Source organism: Solanum stenotomum, chromosome 8 (assembly GCF_019186545.1).
Source record: "Solanum stenotomum isolate F172 chromosome 8, ASM1918654v1, whole genome shotgun sequence".
Lineage (NCBI taxonomy): Eukaryota > Viridiplantae > Streptophyta > Magnoliopsida > Solanales > Solanaceae > Solanum > Solanum stenotomum.
Genome location: NC_064289.1, coordinates 51086350 through 51107575, shown reverse-complemented (window position 1 = coordinate 51107575; position 21226 = coordinate 51086350). Strand labels below are relative to the sequence as shown.

General features: G+C 35.7%; 3 pseudogenes; 2 read left to right on the top strand and 1 right to left on the bottom strand.

Moving 5' to 3' along the window:
* Positions 1 to 3214: 3214 nt before the first annotated feature.
* Positions 3215 to 8172, bottom strand: LOC125873900 (uncharacterized; annotated as a pseudogene).
* Positions 8173 to 8628: 456 nt separating this feature from the next.
* LOC125873899 (uncharacterized) lies at positions 8629 to 10343 on the top strand (annotated as a pseudogene).
* Positions 10344 to 10982: 639 nt separating this feature from the next.
* On the top strand, positions 10983 to 12412 carry LOC125873898 (TMV resistance protein N-like; annotated as a pseudogene).
* The last annotated feature ends 8814 nt before the right edge of the window (positions 12413 to 21226 follow it).

Here is a 21226-nt window from a genome sequence, read left to right as displayed (position 1 = left end):
GATGCAATCCCTCTTCAATCATAAAGTCTTGTCTTTCCTCCATTGAAAATGTGATAGTAGGTTCTCCATGAATTATTTCGATTGATTTTGCGATTGTTTTTGAGTTAATTAAGGTAGATTGTTTAGGATTTATAGTATTGGAATTGAAAAGGGTGGAATATGTGGTGGTTTGGGGTGGTGGGGCGGGCTGGACAGCCTCGAAAGGAGGCCGTCCAGAGGTCGTAGCAGCCATGAGAGCTGCGCAACTGCTGGCTTAAAACCCTAGGTCAGCCGTGGTGAACTGCATACTAAAAACTCACCAAAAATTGAAAGATTTTTTAAATTTTATTTTAACACTGATCTTACTACAATTGTTTATGCTAAAATGTCAATATGCATTCTAACAAAGATTTAAAAAGTTGAACTTAAAAGAAATACAAATATGAGAATCATTCATATTAACTTAATTAACTAAAGAAAGTTATAGTATATCTTTGGGATTAAATCTTACTATTATTTAAGAATTCACAATGAATTTGCATTGAGAAACCTTTACATTTGTAAAGTTAGCTCTCGAATGCTATATATATACATATACATTATAAGTAACATTTGTAATATGCGAAAAGAAATATAATTTATTTTATTTAAAATACTACTTTAAATGTATTTATTAAATCACTTTGTTGAATTACAATAAATATTTATTCAAACACTTAAACATAATAAAATCATCCCAATTTATGGTACTATATAGATATATCGTTGTTGTTGTTGTATAAATTAAAACAATTTGAAATATCTATTCAAGGTCCTTCAATTTAATAAGCTTTATAATTTAACATTGTCGTTCTATGTTGTTTTACAACTTTGCGACCGAACATCATGTTTGTGGATATAAAAAGTATAACAAACTTTTATTTTGTTTTATAACACTAATATGTTATCAATCGATGTAACTTTTTTTTTAAAATCGTATGCTTACTGACATAGGGTTCATGCGTAAAGCGCGTGTTTATATTATAAGTGGGAAGAACTCAAGTCAAAAGTTGAATTATAGTTTTACCCTTTATATATAAAAAAAACAATTATTTGTTCGACATTAATAATACTACAGTAAAAATACTCATAATTATGAAGAGAATTAAATTATTAAAGATTTTTTTGCCAAAAATTAAAAAGACCCATCAATTTCAAACTTAATTGTTTGACCTTTGATCTTCATCTACATTAATAATATTGCATAAAAATACTCATAATTATGATTTAAGTCAATAGACTCTTCCTTTTCTCGAGGCACAATACTTCTTCATTTGCTTCTTCATCTCTTGTTTGTGAGCAAACTGATGAAGATCAAAGGTCAAACAATTAAGTTGAAAATTGATAGGTCTTTATGATTTTTGGCTAAAATAGCTTTAATAATTTGATTCTTGTCATCTTCCCTTACATAAGGTCCCTTATTTAAGTCACCCAAAGAGCAATTGAATTTGCAAATCCCATGGAATCTTTTTTCTAGAATATGGTGGCGAAACCGCACAAGGCTTCACTGGTTGGTCCACAAGATCTTCCAATAGATTACATGGCTTCATAGCCATCATCTTCGGCGTCTTTGGTGCCATGTTATCAGATACAAGATTTGCTCGTGGCTTGTTATTATATTCGGTGTGCAATCCCTTGCTATGGTGTTTGGTATCACGGGTCTCATGACAAACTACTTGGGTGTTAGTCCCCGGGCAAGCAAGAAAACTTGATGGAATTGTTTCATGCACAAAACTCATTTATAAGAACACGTGGATGTCATTCCGAAATGTTTGCATTCTTTTGATGATTCTTAGCTAAATGAAGTTGTAGAATAGGTTTTTGTTTTTATAGTTTGAGCTCTTTTTATAGGGTTATTCTGTCCCAACTTCTAATGGCTCTAATCTTAGCAAACAATGTTAACATTACTACTGTGGTGATATAACATTTTGTCAGTGAATTTAGGTTTCTATATCTTAACTAATGTCTTGTAATGTTGGAAGCAGCTAATGATTGGCTCCTCTTCAATATTCTACCTTCATATCGACATTTCTCTATTAGATTTCATGTAGAGGTTAAAGAATGAAGAAGATCAAAAAGTCGTTGAAATGGTCGATCATTAAAATTTTTTGATAATAATTATATGAGACAAGTGTGCAACACACGTTCTCATATATATATATATATATATATATATATATATATATAGATATATAATTGTACGTTTCCTTTTCCAACAAACAATGGTTTGTCCCGCTAGTGATATTTTCCCTTTCGCCCTAGACCCACCCAACTTTTAAATGCGCCACTAAAGTGCTAGATCTGCTTACTTATCATGTGTTTTTGTCGATGTGGACTTCTTATCCTAAGGAGATGTGTCACAAACACCCTCTCTTACTGACTCAACGTCCTCGCTGAGGTTTGCCCCACCATTGTCATTTTCCCCACCACTTGAGATTTGTCAAGACCTAGCAAAGATGTTTGCCTCACCTTATCGAAATTTGGCTAAACTCAGGTTAACTTTAGCTTGCATCGACACAATTAACACAAAAGTTACTCTAATACCATCTGTAATTGTCTAACCCACTAGTGATATTGTTCTATCTCGGCATAGACCTGCACAACTTTTAAAGGCATCATTAAAGTACAAGGTCTACTTACTTATATATACTTAACATCTCTCATGCGTTTTGCTTATATGTTACGTCTTATCCTAAGTTAGGGTGTAACACATACAACCTATCTCCTGGTTTCTTAAGCAAATTAAATCATTTTTTACTTTAAAAACCAAGTGTGAGATGATTTCTTTGATACTTTGATCTAAAAAGTGATGTAGTAAAAAATAATTTGAACAAGCGATTCAAAATAAAAGAAATATGGCCATGATAATTGGTCATACGAACCTGGACTCTATATAAAATATAACAACTTGTCTGCAAAATAGAAGATTTGCGCATTTTTGTCTAGACTTACATTGGACAATAGGCCTCCACCGCTAGAGCCTATCCAAATCAGACTCAATAACTAATTCAAACATAAAGACCCTGCATATTGTTTTTCACCAACTTAACAACTACAATTGAAATCAAATAAAAGACCATGCATACTATTTTTTAACCAACAATAGACTGCATAAAAAGTAAATAAGAATTCAAAATGCTATTTTGTTTCCAAGGAAACAAAACTTGAACTTTTTCACATTCATTTAAGTTTCTGATCATGGACTTTCCTCCCCTTCTCCTCCTCTTTGTTCTTCTTCTCCTTCTTCATCATCATCATCATCTTCATCATCTTCTTCTTCCTCCTCGTCCTGCAACATCCCGTAGTCTAGTAGGCCACCTAGGGCTAATTGAGGGTGCAACAAGTCTAGACTAGAGAGCAAGAGCCAAGGCCTAAGCCAAGGGCCAAGGCTGCCCTAACCTTGGCAATCACTGCCTCATCTTCATGACCACCACCACGGCCAGTGGTGAGGACCACGACTTGTGGAGTGGTCTGTGGAGCTTGGGCAGTAGCTCTCTAAAGGCTGCCTAAAGTTGGCACATCACCACGAGCAACTTCACGGTCAGTGGTGAAGACCACGACTCATGGGAAGGCTCGTGGTCATGCCTTAGACTTGTGGGGGCCAAGTCCTTGTGTCCTAGATACTGGACCATGGACCACGGCTAGTGGTGTGGACCACGGCTCGTGAGCCCTGTTGTGGTGCCTGGTACCACGCTGCCTAAGTGATGACAAATTAGGAAATTCCTTTTTTAGTTAGTATTAAGTGGGGTTGTTTTGTATAGACTTTATAGACCTATATAAACTATTTTAAGCATTTAACCACCCCAATTAAGTCATTATTTCCAAAACTTAAAAAGATCCCAAAGTTCATCTTTCCAAAAATTCTCTCTCTAGAAAACTCAAGAAAGAAGAAGAACAAGAAGAGAATCAAGCTAGGTCAAATTCCTTCAATCTTCCAAGCTTTGTGAGGGATTTGTATCTAAGGTATGATAGTTTATTCATCCATGGATTCTTCCATCTATGGAGTCCCCTAGAATTCCCCCAATTGTGAAGATAAATCCCCAATTCAAGTTAGGGTTCCTTCCAATATTGTGCGTTAAGTTGAGTATGATTCCAATTGAGTGGATAATAATTGTTTATGATTGATTTAGTATTGAATCGTGCTATTAAGATGATATTATATGTTTTCCATGGCTAGCCCTAGTTTAATTGATGAAATTAGAGTAATATAGGTTTGTGCCTTAAAGAGGGAAATTGAAGACTTAGAGATGATCTTCTAGAATTGATGAAGTCTATAGTAATTGTTCAAGAATAAAAGCATGTAGACATTAATTGAATTAGATTATAGTATATATGATGGATCATGACTCGTAAGGCTTGAAGTTTAACCTTTATGATGATTTATGACTAGAATCACTTAATAATTAAGCATGTGATTAGAATACCTTGAAGTCTAGATATGTATGATGATTATAAGAAGTAAAAGCTTGAGAGTAGGGCTTGTAATCATGAATGTTGACTTCTAGAGTTTTGAAGGTAAAGCTAATAAGGTGAATTATGTATGTTAAGACTTTGAGAGTAAAGTCTATATGAGAATAGAAGATTAATGGATAGAATTATGGTGGAAAGCCTTTACCTACCTAACCTACCTTATGAATGATATATTGTATGAAGTGATAGAATCACTTGAGTTATGATAGTATCCATGTCTAATGTATTAATACTAGATGTGTTGATTTGATATGAGCCTTGAACCTTGAAAGGGCAAGACATGATTTTATGCATGTTTTATGAAAACTATGTACATGCCTTATGAACACTTTGAGAGTGAAGTGTCTATGATTATGATATGTTGTTGTGATATGAAAGGCCATTCACACACACTTGTGCATGAATATGATATGATATGAAAGTTTATCTCACATAGAATGATTCTAGGTTGAAATGTTTACTCACCTAAAATGAATCTAAGTCCACTATGAAATGTGATGAGGCTTGTGGTGATTCTCCCAAAGACCTTTGTATGAGAGAGATGTGAGGTGACTTCCCTTATCCCAAAGTGGATAATCATGAGAAGATTACCCATGACATGACATGATAAGTGTGTGATGACTACCCTTAAAATATAACTTCTATAGTAAGGCAAGAGGTGAATACCCATTAGCCTTTATATTGATCATGGAGGCGAATACCTATGATCCTCACGTAATGATGTGGAGGCGAATACCTATATCATATAATGGTGGGGCATGGAGTATAATACTTATGTTTCCCTAAAATCGTTATGGAGGTGAATACCTTTGACTATACATGTAAAGTAAGAGGTGAATACCCATTTGGCCTATATGATAGACATAGAGAGGTGAATACCCATTGGCCCTTATGATAAGACATAGAAAGGTGAGTTCCCATGTCTTAAGAATAAGTAAAGAGTAATATGCACAATGACTTGTATGGATTATAGCTCTATATGCCTTCCATGATATGTATGACTTGAGGTGATTCCCCTTGTCCTTTATGATTCCATGATATGTATGACTTGAGGTAATTCCCCTTGTACTTGATGTGCTAACTATGAGATCAAAGAGATGATTAATATGCATGAAAGTCTAAAGTGGTACTTAGTATGGATAGGATTATGGGGTCTTATCCATGCATTGCACAAGTATGACTTGAAGTTAATTATGAAGTGTTCTTTTATATAATGTATGCTTAGTTTGGATTGTTGCTATAGTTGCCTTCCTTGATATGTTGACTAAAGGTGAAGATTACCTTGTCTATGAAGAACTAATCTAAGGATGAGACCATAGGATGGTAAGTATGATTATGATCACCAAAGGGGATACTTAGCATGTATGGGATTATGGGATCGTATCCATGCATTGCACAAGTATACTTGGAGGTTACTTATGAAGTGGTTTTCTTATGATATGTAGGTGTAAGTATTGACTATTTATATTGACTATGCTTTGTGATGACTAATGCTTACATTAGGTCTATGTTGGAAATTATGCTTATGAGTATGTTATTATCTCTTATACTTGTGGCTTATGCCTTATGTTGACTAACCCATATGTTATTGTCTTATGATGTTATGCTAGCTATCATATTTAGTATATTTTGTACTAACTCATACTCTTACCTACATTCTTATCAAATGTAGGGTTCGGCGATATTGAGTTCCATTTTTGAGGCTAGGTTCTTAGTAGGAGAAAGGAGTTGAAGATTGGTGAGTCCTCATAGCATCAAGGATAAAGCCAAATGGGAGATATTGTAACACCCCGTAGTCTAGTAGACCACCTAGGGCTAAGTGAGGGTGCAACAAGTCTAGACTAGAGGGCAAAAGCCAAGGAATAGGGGCAAGGCCTAAGCCAAGGGCCAAGACTGCCCCAACCTTGGCAAGCACTGCCTCATCTTCACGACCACCACCATGGCCAGTGGTGAGGACCACGGCTCGTGGAGTGGTCCGTGGAGCTTGGGCAGTAGCTCTTTGAAGACTACCTAAAGTTGGCACATCATGACGAGCCATGGGAAGGCTCGTGGGCATGCCTTAGACTTGTGGGGGACAAGCCCTTGTGTCCTAGCTACTGGACCATGGGCCACGCGTAGGACCATGGCCAGTGGTGTGGACCACTGCTCGTGATCCCTGTTATGGTGCCTGGCACTATGCTGCCTAAGTGAGGCCAAATTAGGAAATTCCTTTTTTAGTTAGTATTAAGTGGGGTCGTTTTGTATAGACTTTATACACCTATATAAACTATTTTAAGCCTTTCACCACCCCAGTTAAGTCATTATTTCCAAAACCCCAAAAGATCCCAAAGTTTATCTTCTAGAAAATTCTCTCTCTAGAAAACTCAAGAAAGAAGAAGAGAATCAAGCTAGGTCAAACTCCTCCAATCTTCCAAGCTTTGTGAGGGCTTTGTATCCAAGGTATTATCTTATTCATGCATGGATTCTTCCATCTATGGAATCCCCTAGAATTCCCCTAATTTTGAAGATGAATCCCCAATTCAAGTTAGGGTTCCTTCCAATATTGTGGGTTAAGTTGAGTATGATTCCAATTGAGTGGATAGTACTTGTTTATGATTGATTCAGTATTGAATCATGCTATTAAGATGATACTATATGTTTTCTATGGCAGACCCTAGTTTAATTGATAAAATTGCCTCCTCTAGTGCATCATGATATCCTTCATAATGATGCTGCCGGTAGAGCAAATATAAAGGCCTACTAAACTGATAATTCTCACATGTCATTCCCAAATGCAAGCATTTACAATTGACACAGAAAAGTTTCCAACATTCAGGACATACCCTAATCGGATATTCCGTTAGATCATCAACCAGTGTAACCATACAATCCATAAAAGGGCAATCAATAACTATTGCCGAAGCCAAAACTTCCGTTAGTCGAATGACATATCTTACTCGCATAAGGAAATCAACCGGCATTATTGAGTCGATATCTAAAATTCCTTTGCAATTAGAAGCAGGGCATTTCTTAGAATTAATCTCATGGATATCCTTATTAATTTTTTTCCTATATAATTTTGCATGCATTCTTCACAATAAAGATGATTGCAACTGGTGCCCCACATCATTTTGTTTGGCAAAGAAAACACATTTTTACAAATTTCAAAAAAGTACATGAAGATTCCCCCTTTTTAGAAGTACTTTTCTTTAGGTTAAGTGAATTTGGAATAATAGAATACTCAATTTCTACAGGTTTTTTACCAACACCGTGATTAGGACTTGATTCCAAGTTCTTACCTAAATGAAACTGAGCTGCGCAGAAGAGAATTTGTTGCAGCTCCATATCATTATCTCCGCTCTCATAACCATTTTTGTTTTCGGTGATAGCGATGACAGTATAATTCAACAAGGTGGGATCAACTTCGATTTCACCGGAGTGCAAGATTTGCAAATCTGTTGATTCCATCTCTACTTGATTCTGCCGTCAATGGACCCTATATTTCCTTCCCAATATATGCATATCTGTTGTACATAAATACTATTTTTTTTTTCAGGTTCTTGTATTTATTCTACTTTTTAGGGTTTAGAATTAATTTGGAATATACCAAATTTGAAATAAATTAATGCACTATGCGCAATTTGGTATGACGTGTCGAAAGATGTGTCGGCCAAGTGAAACAGTCAATAAGACCATGCCACGCATCGAAAGTGATACAATGTGTCTAATCAAATCAAACACGTATGAAAACATGCCTCGTGTACACTGATGTGTTTGAACCATTAAAAAATATAAACTAAAATTTGATTGGTCAAAACAAATCACCTTAATCACAATACTTCCAACTAAATAGAACTAACATGTTCAAACCAATAAAATATCATCATCCCAACTTCATCCTAATCGATAAAAATAAATGGTCCTAGAGCAACGGGAGTGTGGATCGGGATCACAATCCAACCACACCTTCTGCGATGAAACTAATTTCCAAATATAACAAACATTAGCAGCAAGAATGAGCTAAAATGTTATTGGACAAATCATCGACGAGGAATTCTTTTAATTATGCTATGTTGAAGAGTTGTAGTAATTTTGTAAGCGAGCCTCATTCCTTAGATCTAATAGCCTCCAATAAACACTAATAGCATTAGCGGCATTGATATGGGATACTGTGTTGTGAAAGATCACTTTGTTTCTCAGCATAAAGCCAATGTATTATATCACACAACTCCAGTTCTGATATATGAAACAGACAATACACTACGTCTTTTATATATGAATGACCATTTTAAGTACTTAATTCCTATTCACCATGTAACATTTGACAGTAGATGTCAATGGAGACTACACTTCTACAGTAGGGGAGAAATGATTTGAGCTCGAGCGTTGAAGCTATATTAGATTCCTGGAAATAGTCTCCTTTCGGTGTGTTTGGTTTCGGTGTAGCATAATTAAAAGAATTCCTCGTCGATGATTTGTCCAATAACATTTTAGCTCATTCTTGCTGCTAATGTTTGTTATTTTTGGAAATTAGTTTCATCGTAGAATGAGTGGTTGGGTTGTCATCCCGATCCACACTCTCGTTTCTCTAGGACCATTTTTTTTATCGATTAGGCTGAAGCTAGGATGATGATATTTGATTGGTTTGAACATGTTAGTTCTATTGAGTGGGAAGTATTGTGATTAGGGTGATTTGTTTTGACCAATCAAATTTTAGTTTATGTTTTTTAATAGTTCAAACATATTAGTTGTACACGAGGCGTGTTTTCATACGTGTTTGATTTGATTAGACACGTTGTATCACTTTCAATGCGTGACATGGTCTTATTGACCGTTTCACTTGGCTGACACGTCTTTCGATACATCATACCAAATTGTGCATATTGCATTAATTTATTGCAAATTTGGTATAATCCAAATTAATTCTAAACCCTAAAAAGTAAAACAAGTACAAGATATATACAACATATATGCATATATTGGGAAACAAATATAAGGTCCCATTGACGGCAGAATCAAGTTGAAATGGAATCAACAGATTTACAAATCTTGGGCTCTGGCGAAATCGAAGTTGATCCCACCTTGCTGAATTTTGCTGTCATCGCTATCACCGAAAATAAAAATGGTTACGAGAGTGGAGATAATGATATCGAGATGCAACAAAGTCTCTTCTACTCAGCTTAGTTTCATTCAGGTAAGAACTTGGAATCACGCCTTAATCATGGTGTTGGTAATAAAACTATAGAAATCAAGTATGTTGTTATTCCAAGTTCACTTAACCTAAAGAAAGTACTTCTAAAATAGGGAAATCTACATGTACTTTTTGTGAAATTTTTAAAAATGTGTTTCCGCTGCCAAACACAATGATGCAGGGCACTAATTGCAATCATCGTTATTGTGAAGAATGTATACAAAATTATATAGGCAAAAAAATTAATAAGGATATCTATGAGATGATTTCTATGAAGTGCCCTGTTTTTTATTGCAATGAAATTTTAGATATCGATTCAATAATGCCGGTTGATTTCCTTATACGAGTAAGAGATGACATTCGACTAACGGAAGTTCTGGCTTCGTCAATAGTTATTGATTGCCCTTTTATGGATTGTATGGGTACACTGGTTGATGATCTAAGGGAATATCCGATTAGGGCATGTCCTGAGTGTTGGAGAGTTTTTTGTATCAATTGTAAATGCTTGCATTTGGGAATGACATGTGAGAATTATCAGTTTAGTAGGCAATTAAATTTTCTCTACTGGCAGCATCATTATGGATGATATCATGATGAACTAGAGGATGACGATGAGGAAGAAGAAGAAGATGAAGTAGGAGAAAAAGAAGAAGAAAGAGGATGTAAAGGGGAGGAAACTCCATGAAAAGAAACTTCAATGAATCTGAAAAAGTCAAAGTTTTGTTTTCTTGGAAACAAAATAGCAATTTGAATTCTTATTTACTTTATATGCAGTCTATTGTTGGTTAAAAACCAATATGTATGGTCTTTTATTTGATTTCAATTGTAGTTTTTAAGTTGGTGAAAAAACAATATGTGGGGTCTTTATGTTTGAATTAGTTATTGAGTCTGATTTAGATGGGCTCTAGCGGTGGAGGCCTATTGCCCAATGTAGGTCTAGACCAAAATGCGCAATCTTCTATTTTGCAGACAAGTTGTTCTATTTTATATAGAGTTCAGGTTTGTATGACCAACTATCAGGCCCATATTTCTTTTATTTTGAATCGCTTGTTCAAATTATTTTTAACTATATCACTTATTAGATCAAATTATTAAAGAATTCATCTCACACTTGGTTTTTAAAGTAAAAAATGATTTAATTTGCTTTGGAAAATCAGGAGAGAGGTTGTATGTGTTACGCCCTAACTTAGGATAAGAAGTAACATATAAGCAAAATGCATGAGAGATGTTAAGTATATATAAGTAAGTAGATTAGTAGACCTTGTACTTTAATGATGTCTTTAAAAGTTGTGTAGGTCTATGCCCAGATAGAACAATACCACAAATGGGTAATTAGGCAATTACATATGGTATTAGAGTAACTTTTGACTTTACTGTGTCAATGCAAGCTAAATTTAACCTGAGTTTAGCCAAATTCCGATAAGGTGAGGCAAACATCTTTGCTAGGTCTCGACAAATCTCCACTGATGGGGAAAATCACAATGGTGGGGCAAACCTTAACGATGACGTTGAGTCCATAAGAGAGGGGCATTGTGACACATCACCTTAGGATAAGAAGTCCACATCGACAAAAACACATGATAATTAACCAGATCTTACACTTTAGTGGCGCGTTTTAAAGTTGGGTGGGTCTAGGGAGAAACGAAAAATATAACTAGCGGGTCGAACCATTGTTTGGTTGGAAAAGGCAACATAGAATATTATATATATATATATATATATATATATATATATATAATAATAATAATAAGAGGTGGTTTATGTCACTTCCCAGCTTAGTATAATAACTCCACATCGACAAAACACATGAGAGTTATTAGGACTAATGGTGAACCAATATTGGTTTTCAAACACACTGTGCCAACACCAAACACCTTAACCTCACCAGCATTACCCATTTTAAAAGCTACTTACATTCAGTTAATCCAAATAACTTAGACTATGAAACACTTATAATACTTAGCTTTACTATGCTTATCCACAATATGTGATGACACTTATTTAATTAATCTTCTAATTTATCTAGGATTGAATCAAAAAATATTCAACATATTGTTAATCAAATTTCACTCAAATTATGCAAGACTTCAGTATCTTATTTGCAAGATGTTGTGGGAATAAATAGTCATTTAGAGGAAGTAAAATCCCAACAAAAGCTTGAAATCAATGAAGTTCGGAGTGTGAGGATTTGGGGCATGGGGGGGGGGGGGGGGGGGGATTTGTAAAACGACAATAGCAAGTTCAATTTTTGACACACTCTCGTATCAATTTGAAGCTGCAAGTTTCATTGCGGATATTAAAGAAAACAAATGTGGAATGCATTCTTTGCAAAATATCCTTCTCTCTGAATTGTTAAGGAAAAAAGATAATTATGTGAATAATAAGGAGGACGAAAATCATATGATAGCTCGTAGACTTCGTTTTAAGTAGGTTTTAGTTGTGCTTGATGATATAGATCATAGAGACCATTTGGATTACCTTGTAGGAAATCCTAATTGGTATGGTAATGGGAGTAGAATTATTGCAACAACTAGAGATAAGCATTTGATTGAAACGAATAATGTGATATATGAAATGACTACACTAGTTGACCATGAAACTATTAAATTGTTCAATCAATATGCTTTCGTCAAAAAAGAAGTTCCTGATGAATATTTTGAGAAGCTCTCAATGGAGGTTGTACATCATGCTAAAGTCCTTCCTTTAGCCCTAAAAGTGAGGGGTTCCTTATTACATAAGAGGGACATAACATAGTGGAGAAGTGCTATGGAGGAAATGAAGAATAACTCTAATTCAGAAATTGTTGAAAAGCTCAGAATTAGCTATGATCGGTTGGAGGCCATACAAAGAGATATATTTCTAGATATAGCATGCTTCTTTCGAGGGAAAGATAAAGATTACATCATGAAAATTCTTGAGAGTTGTTATTCTGGAGCAAATATTGGATTGCGTGTCCTAATTGACAAATCTCTTGTATTCAACTCAATAAACAATACTATTGAAATGCATGACTTAATACAAGAGATGGGTAAACACATGGTGAAAATGCATAAAGATTCGGGAGAACCTAGCAGAATATGGAACATTGATGATTTCAAAGAAGTGATTGACAACAACACAGTAAGTAGGTTAAACAATGCAATATTATTCAATTTCCTTTTTTCATATATTGATATTTATTTATCTTATGTTATTAAGCCATTAATTGGTGTACTAGCCGTTTATTTATCTTTTTGTCAGGGGACCATGACAGTGGAAGTAATCTGGTGTACTTATTTTGGACAAATATGCTTTAACAAAAAGGCAATGAAAAATAAGAAAAAGCTTAGTATATTATACATAAATGATGGTAGTTTAAACAATTTCTTTTTACCCCCTATTTGATTGATTTGAAATACATTCCCAACGGCTCCATTAAGTGTCTGTCCAACAACTTGCGGTGGATTTTCTGGAGGCAATATCCTTGGGAGTCATTGCCAGAAAATTTTAAACCTCAAAGGCTTGTTCATCTCTATCTTGGGTGGAGTTTACTGCAAGATTTATGGACAAAAAGAAAGGTATCATTTTATTTGAGAGACTTTCTATTTTGGCTTTTCCCAGAATTTGATGTTTATGTTTAAATTGAATAAGATATTAGTTCCATCAACTCAAATTAATGTCTGTTTGTTGTGAATAGGAGCTTTTGCCGTGTCTACGATGCCTAGATCTGAGCTTCTCTAAAACACTGATGCAAACACCAATTTTCACGGGATGCCAAATTTGGAGTGTTTGAATCTAGAGAAATGTAGTAGTCTTAAAAAGGTTTACTCTTCCTTGGGTGATTGCAAAAAACTCATTAAGTTAAATTTGTATCGTTGTGAAAACCTTCAGAGTTTTCCATGTGTTAATGTGAAGTCTCTTGAACATTTGAATCTAGAGGGTTGCCAAAGTTTGGAGACATTTCTAGAAATCATTGGAGGAATGAAGTCGGAGTTAGAGATAAAGGTGAAAGGCAGTGGGATAAGTGAAATACCATCATCTATTATTCAGCACCAAGCTCATCTTACAAAGCTAGATTTGTCAGTCATGGAAAAATTTGTAGCTCCTCCAAGTAGCATTGGCATGTTGAAAGGTTTGGTGAAGCTAGATGTGTTGTGGTGCCCAAAACTTGTAGCTCTTCCAAATATATTTAAGCATGCATGTTTATTTGTTCCAACCTGGAGGAGCTTGATGCTAGCTGCACTCGAATTTAACAACCTCCCTCTTCCATCGTCCAATTAAACAAGCTTAAATCCTTGAGTTTTTCAGGACAATGTTTAGAAGATGGAGTGTACTTTGTGTTCCCTCATGTGAATGAAGAGTTACGCTCATTGGAAATTCTAAATCTCAGTTTCTGCAATTTAATAGATGGAGGACTTCCGGAAGACATTGGATGCATATCGTCTTTGAAAAAGTTGCATCTCAATGGAAATAATTTTCTGCATTTGCCTGAAAGCATAGCCCAACTTGGTGATCTTGAAACCTTGTACTTATCAAATTGCAAGAGGCTACCACAGCTGCCAGAATTTTCAAAGCAATTGCATACAATATTTGCAGATTGGAGCCATGATTTGATCTGTAATTCGTTGTTTCAGAATATCTCATCTGCTTCAGATTCCTTGTCACTAAGAGCGCTTATGAGTTGGGGGATCAACATCCTAGGTTGGTTCCACCATCAGGAAACTAGTACAAGTGTATCAGTCAATTTGCCTAAAAATTGGTACGTACGTGAGAACNNTTAGAAGATGGAGTGTACTTTGTGTTCCCTCAGGTGAATGAAGAGTTACACTCATTGGAAATTCTGAATCTCAGTTTCTGCAATTTAATAGATGGAGGACTTTCGGAAGACATTGGATGCTTATCGTCTTTGAAAGAGTTGCATCTCAATGGAAATAATTTTGTGCATTTGCCTGAAAGCATAGCCCAACTTGGTGATCTTGAAACCTTGTACTTATCAAATTGCAAGAGGCTACCGCAGCTGCCAGAATTTTCAAAGCAATTGCATACAATATTTACAGATTGGAGCCATGATTTGATCTGTAATTAGTTGTTTCAGAATATCTCATCTGCTTCAGATTCCTTGTCACTAAGAGCGCTTATGAGTTGGGGGATCAACATCCTAGGTTGGTTCCATCATCAGGAAACTAGTACAAGTGTATCAGTCAATTTGCCTAAAAATTGGTACGTACGTGAGAACTTCTTGGGATTCGCTGTATGTTACTCTAGAAAATTGATTGACATAGCAGCTCACTTGATTCCCTTATGTGATGATGGGATGTCGGGTATCACCTAGAAGCTTGCCTTAACCAACCATTCAGAATGTAATACTGAGATTTCATTTTTGTTGATACCTCTTTCTGGCTTACGAGATACATCTAAGGCAAATGGGAGAACACCAAATGACTATGGGCTTTTTATGTAATGTTTCTATGGTGTAATGAAGCATTATGGATTTCGTTTGTTGTATAAAGTTGATCCTGAGCTTGACGCGAATTGCTCCTCATGTAAGAAATATTCTAATATTCTTGGGAGAGTCGTCAGTTTCTTGAGCTGCAAACCAAGGAATTTAGATTAAATAAATATAGGTAATATTCTAATATTTGTGTTGTCTCTAGTTTTTCTTTGTTTGAACTTTTGCTATTCCTTCCTTCTATTAATGTTTTAGTTGAATTATTATAAATATCAAAGCTTCTTAGAGTAGTGACCTGAACAAAAATCAATAACGGGCGAGTGATTTGTATGTATGGAAAAGAGGAAAAGTGAGGTAAACCAAAGAGAAAACTAGTCCTTTTTTTCCAACTTGCATCCTATCTTGGTGCTTCGTCTAAATTTATTTTTGATTTTGTTGTTTTGTTTTCACTGAGTTATCATTCCCAAAACTTCTTAACATATCAGACGTAATCTCTGATTTAAATACAAATCTCTCTCTTTCTTATGCACGGAAAAGATGAAACAATTGAAGATGCATAAGTTTTTAGGGAAAAATGTTAAAAGTAAATGACATAATACTAGTTGTGGTCGCTCCTTTTTGGATTATGAATAGTTTTTCAATCTTACAGTCTACCGCCTTGTTGGTAGCATGCAAACTGAGAAGAAGAAGTTGGTATTTTGAGAACAGAATTGGTGACACTGCCTATGAAGGGAACATATCTCCTCTACCTAAGAAAGATATTCACGAAAGAACTTGTGTAAGCAATAATTCATTCTTTTTAAATTTCCTTTTTAAATATAGTCACATTTTCCATTTTGCTGACAATAACTGGCCTAAAAAACAAATTGCAGATTATAACTTTGCGAAAATGGGTGGATGAAAGAAACCTAGGGGGACTATTTCCAATGTAGCTCCAATGCTCGAGCTCAAATAGTTTCTCCCCTACTGAAGAAGCGTAGTCTCCGTTGACATCTACTGTCAAATGTTACATTGTGAATAGGAATTGGTTGAGGTTATTTCTCTCTATATTTTGTACTCTCATATTTATATAGTGGATTGCTCATCTCCTTTGTGGATATAGGTCGATTGATCGAACCACGTTAAATCTTCGTGTCTTTTGGTATATTTATCATTTGTCTTCTTATTTATGGTCTTTCGAGGTTTGCTTTACTAGCTTCCACATGACATCAACTTATTAGGTACCAACAACAAGATGCTTCAAATGGGAATTTCACAGACACTCTACTGACTTGCAAGTAGACACTAAAGGTTGTTTAGAAAGGAGCTGGCAACACCAATCTATGAATAATAGATATACCACAAATGAATTCTAGGAGATTCATGTACTGATATAGCACAAATACAAACTGAGATAAAAGTTAAAATAGAACTACTCAAGTGTACAAAAAGAGCTCAGAGTCATAGATAGGGGTATTTATGGGTTGGTTATCGGTTGGGTTGTTATCAATTAGGTTCAATTGTTTTGTTATTATTCATAGATGAAAATAAAATCAAAACACAAGATATGGAATAGAAAAGCAAATTAATTAGCAAACAAGCACCTGCCAACTTCACCTGTGATAATGTACTTTTTCCTTTCAAGTTGAATTTTCACCAACAGAGGAGAAAATGAAATGAAAACCAGAGAGCCAACAACTGAATCATTCCCGAAATTGATTCAATTAATCCAACAATATAATTCTTCTATCCCTTCAATTATTATTTGCACTGCCTTTTTACCACCATGCAACTTGTTAGTGATATTGTTTGCATTGGGTCTAGACTCGCAAGGCTTTAAAACATGTCACTAGATTAGTATCATGAGGTCATCTAACTTTTATACCTAATAACTCTCATGTGTTTTGCCGATGTGGTGTTCTGATTCTAAGTTGGGAAGTGACATAAACAACTTCTTATAATATATATATATATATATATAGAAGATTCTACGTTGCATTTTCCAACAAACAATGGTTCGTCCCACTAGTGATATTTTTCGTTTCGCCCTAGACCCACCCAACTTTAAAACGTGTCACTAAAGTATAAGATCTGCTTACTTATCACGTGTTTTTGTCTATGTGGACTTCTTATCCTAAGGAGATGTGTCACAAACACCCTCTCTTATGGATTCAAAGTCCTCGCTGAGGTTTGCCCCACCATTGTGATTTTCCCCACCACTTGAGATTTGTCAAGACTTAGCAAAGATGTTTGCCTCACCTTATCGTATTTTGGCTAAACTCATGTTAACTTTAGCTTGAATCGACACAGTTAATACAAAAGTTACTCTAATACCATCTGTAATTGTCTAACCCACTAGTGATATTGTTCTATTTCGGCATAGACCTGCACAATTTTAAAAGGCATCATTAAAGTACAAGGTCTACTTATATATACTTAACATCTCTCATGCGTTTTGCTTATATGTTACTTCTTATCCTAGGTTAGGGTGTAACACATACAACTTCTTTCCTGATTTTCCAAAGCAAATTAAATCATTTTTTACTTTAAAAACTAAGTGTAAGATGAATTCTTTAATACTTTGATCTAATAAGTAGTGTAGTAAAATATAATTTGAACAAGTGATTAAAAAATAAAAGAAATATGGCCCTGATAGTAGGTCATACAAACCTGGACTCTATATAAAATACAACAACTTGTTTGCAAAATAGAAGATTTGCACATTTTGGTCTACACTTACATTGGACAATAGGCCTCCACCGCTAGAGCCCATCTAAATCAGACTCAATAACTAATTCAAACATAAAGACCCTGCATATTGTTATTTCACCAACTTAACAACTACAATTGAAATCAAATAAAAGACCCTGCATACTGTTTTTAACCAACAATAGACTGCATATAAAGTAAATAAGAATTCAAATTGCTATTTTGTTTCCAAGGAAACAAAACTTGAACTTTTTCACATTCATTGAAGTTTCTGATCATGGAGTTTCCTCCCCTTATCCTTCTCTTTCTTCTTCTTCACCTTCTTTATCATCATCATCATCTTCATCTTCTTCTTCTAACTCCTCGTCCTGTAACACCCTGTAGTCTAGTAGGCCACCTAGGGCTAAGTGAAGGTGCAACAAGTCTATCCTAGAGGGCAAGAGCCAAGGCAAAGGGGCAAGGCCAAAGCACGGGCTAAGGCTGCCCCAACCTTGGCAAGAACTGCCTCATCTTCACGACCACCACCATGGCCAGTGGAGAGGACAACGGCTCGTGGAGCTTTGGCAGTATCTCTCTTAAGGCTGCCTAAAGTTGGCATATCACCACGAGCCACATCACGGTCAGTGGTGAAGACCACGACCCGTGGGAAGGATCGTGGTCACGCCTTAGACTTGTGGGGGCTAAGTCCTTGTGTCCTAGATACTGGACCATGATCCACGAGCAGGACCACGGCCAGTGGTATGGACCACGGCTCGTGAGCCCTGTCGTGGTGCCTGTCACCATTCTGCCTAAGTGGGGGCAAATTAGGAAATTCCTCTTTAGTTAGTATTTAGTGGGGTCATTTTGATTATACTTTATACACCTATATAAACTATTTTAAGCCTTTAAACACCCCTATTAAGTCATTATTTCTAAAACCCCAAAAAATTCCAAAGTTCATCTTCTAAAAAATTCTTTCTCTAGAAAACTCAAGAAAGAAGAAGAAGAAGAAGAAGAGAATCAAGCTAGGTCAAATTACTCAAATCTTCCTAAATTTGTGAGGTCTTTGTATCCAAGGTATGGTATTTTATTCATCCATGGATTCTTCCATCTATGGAGTCCCCTAGAATTCCCTCAATTGTGAAGATGAATCCCCAATTCAAGTTAGGGTTCTTCCAATATTGTGGGTTAAGTTGAGTATGATTCCAATTGTGTGGATAGTACTTGTCTATGATTGATTTAGTATTGAATCATGCTATTAAGATAACATTATATATTTTCCATGGCTAACCCTAGTTTAATTGATGAAATTAGAGTAATGTGGGTTTGTGCCTTAAAGAGGGAAATTGAAGACTTAGAGATGATCTTCTAGAATTGATGATGTCTATAGTAATTGTTCAAGAATAAAGCATGTAGACATGAATTGAATTATATTATAGTATATATGATGGATCATGACTAGTAAGGCTTGAAGTTGAACCTTTATGATGATTTATTACTAGAATCACTTAATAATTAAGCATGTGATTAGAATGCGTTGAAGTCTAGATATGTATGATGATTCTAAGAAGTAAAAGCTTGAGAGTAGGGCTTGTAATCATGAATGTTGACTTCTAGGGTTTTAAAGGTAAAGCTAATAAGGTGAATTATGTATGTTAAGGCTTTGAGATTAAAGTCTATATGACTATGGAAGATTAATGGATAGAATTATGGTGGAAAGCCTTTACCTGCCTAACCCACCTACCTTATGAATGATAGATTATTTGAAGTGATAGAATCATTTGAGTTATGATAGTATCCATGTCTAATGTAGTAATACTAGATGTGTAGATTTGATATGAGCCTTGACCCTTGAAAGGGCAAGCCATGATATTATGCATGTTTGAAAGTTATGTACATGCCTTATGAACACTTTGAGAGTGAAGTATCTATGATTATGATATTTTGTTGTGATGTGAAAGGCCATTCTCTCACACACACTCATATAGGAATATGATATGATATGAAACATTCTCTCACATAGAATGGTTCTAGGTTGAAAGGTTTGCTCACCTAAAAGTTTCTGATCATGGAGTTTCCTTCCCTTTTCATCCTCTTTTTTCTTCTTCTCCTTCTCCTTCTTCATCATCTTCATCTTCATCTTCTTCTTCTTACTCCTCGTCTTGTAACACCCCATAGTCTAGTAGGCCACCTTGGGCTAAGTGAGGGTGTAACAAGTCTAGACTTTAGGACAAGAGCAAAGGCAAAGGGGCAAGGCCCAAGCCAAGAGCCAAGGCTACCCCAACCTTGGCAAGCATTGCCTCATCTTCACGACGACCACCACGGCTAGTGGTGAAGACCACGACTTGTGGAGTGGTCCGTGGAGTTTGGGCAGTATCTCCCTAAAGGCTGCCTAAAGTTGGCACATCACCACGAGCCACTTCACTGTCAGTGGTGAAGACCACGACCCCTGGGAAGGTTCGTGGTCATGCCTTAGACTTGTGGGGGCCAAGTCCTTGTTTCCTAGCTACTGGACCATGGACCACGAGAAGGACCATGGCCAGTGGTGTGGACCACGGCTCGTGAGCCCTGTCGTGGTGCTTGGAACCATGCTGCCTAAGTGAGGGCAAACTAGGAAATTCCTTTTTTAGTTAGTATTAAGTGGGGTCATTTTGTATAGACTTTATACACCGATATAAACTATTTTAAACCTTTAACCACCCCAATCAAGTCATTATTTCCAAAACCCCAAAAGATCCCAAAGTTCATCTTCTAAAAAATTCTCTCTCTAGAAAACTCAAGAAAGAAGAAGAAGAAGAAGAAGAAGAAGAAGAAGAGAATCAAGCTAGGTAAAATTCCTCCAATCTTCCAAGCTTTGTTCGGGCTTTGTATCCAAGGTATGATAGCTTATTCATTTATGTATTCTTCCATCTAGGGAGTCCCCTAGAATTCCCCCAATTGTGAAGATGAATCCTCAATTCAAGTTAGGGTTCCTTCCAATAATGTGGGTTAAGTTGAGTATGATTCCAATTGAGTGGATAGTACTTGTTTATGATTGATTTAGTATTGAATCATGCTATTAAGATGATATTATATGTTTTCCATGGATAACCCTAGTTTAATTGATGAAATTTCCTTCTCTAGTTCATCATGATATCCTTCATAATGATGCTGCCAATAGAGAAAATTTAATTGCCTATTAACTGATAATTCTCTCATATCATTCCCAAATGCAGGCTTTTCAGATTGTCACAGAAAAGTCTCCAACACTCAAGACATGCCCTAATCGGATATTCCCTTAGATTATCAACCAGTGTACCCATACAATCCATAAAAGGGCAATCAATAACTATTGGCGAAGCCAGAACTTCCGTTAGTCGAATGGCATCTCTTACTCGCCTAAGGAAATAAACCGGCATTATTGAATCAATATCTAAAATTCCATTGCAATCAGAAGCAATGCACTTCTTAGAATTAATCTCATGGATATCCTT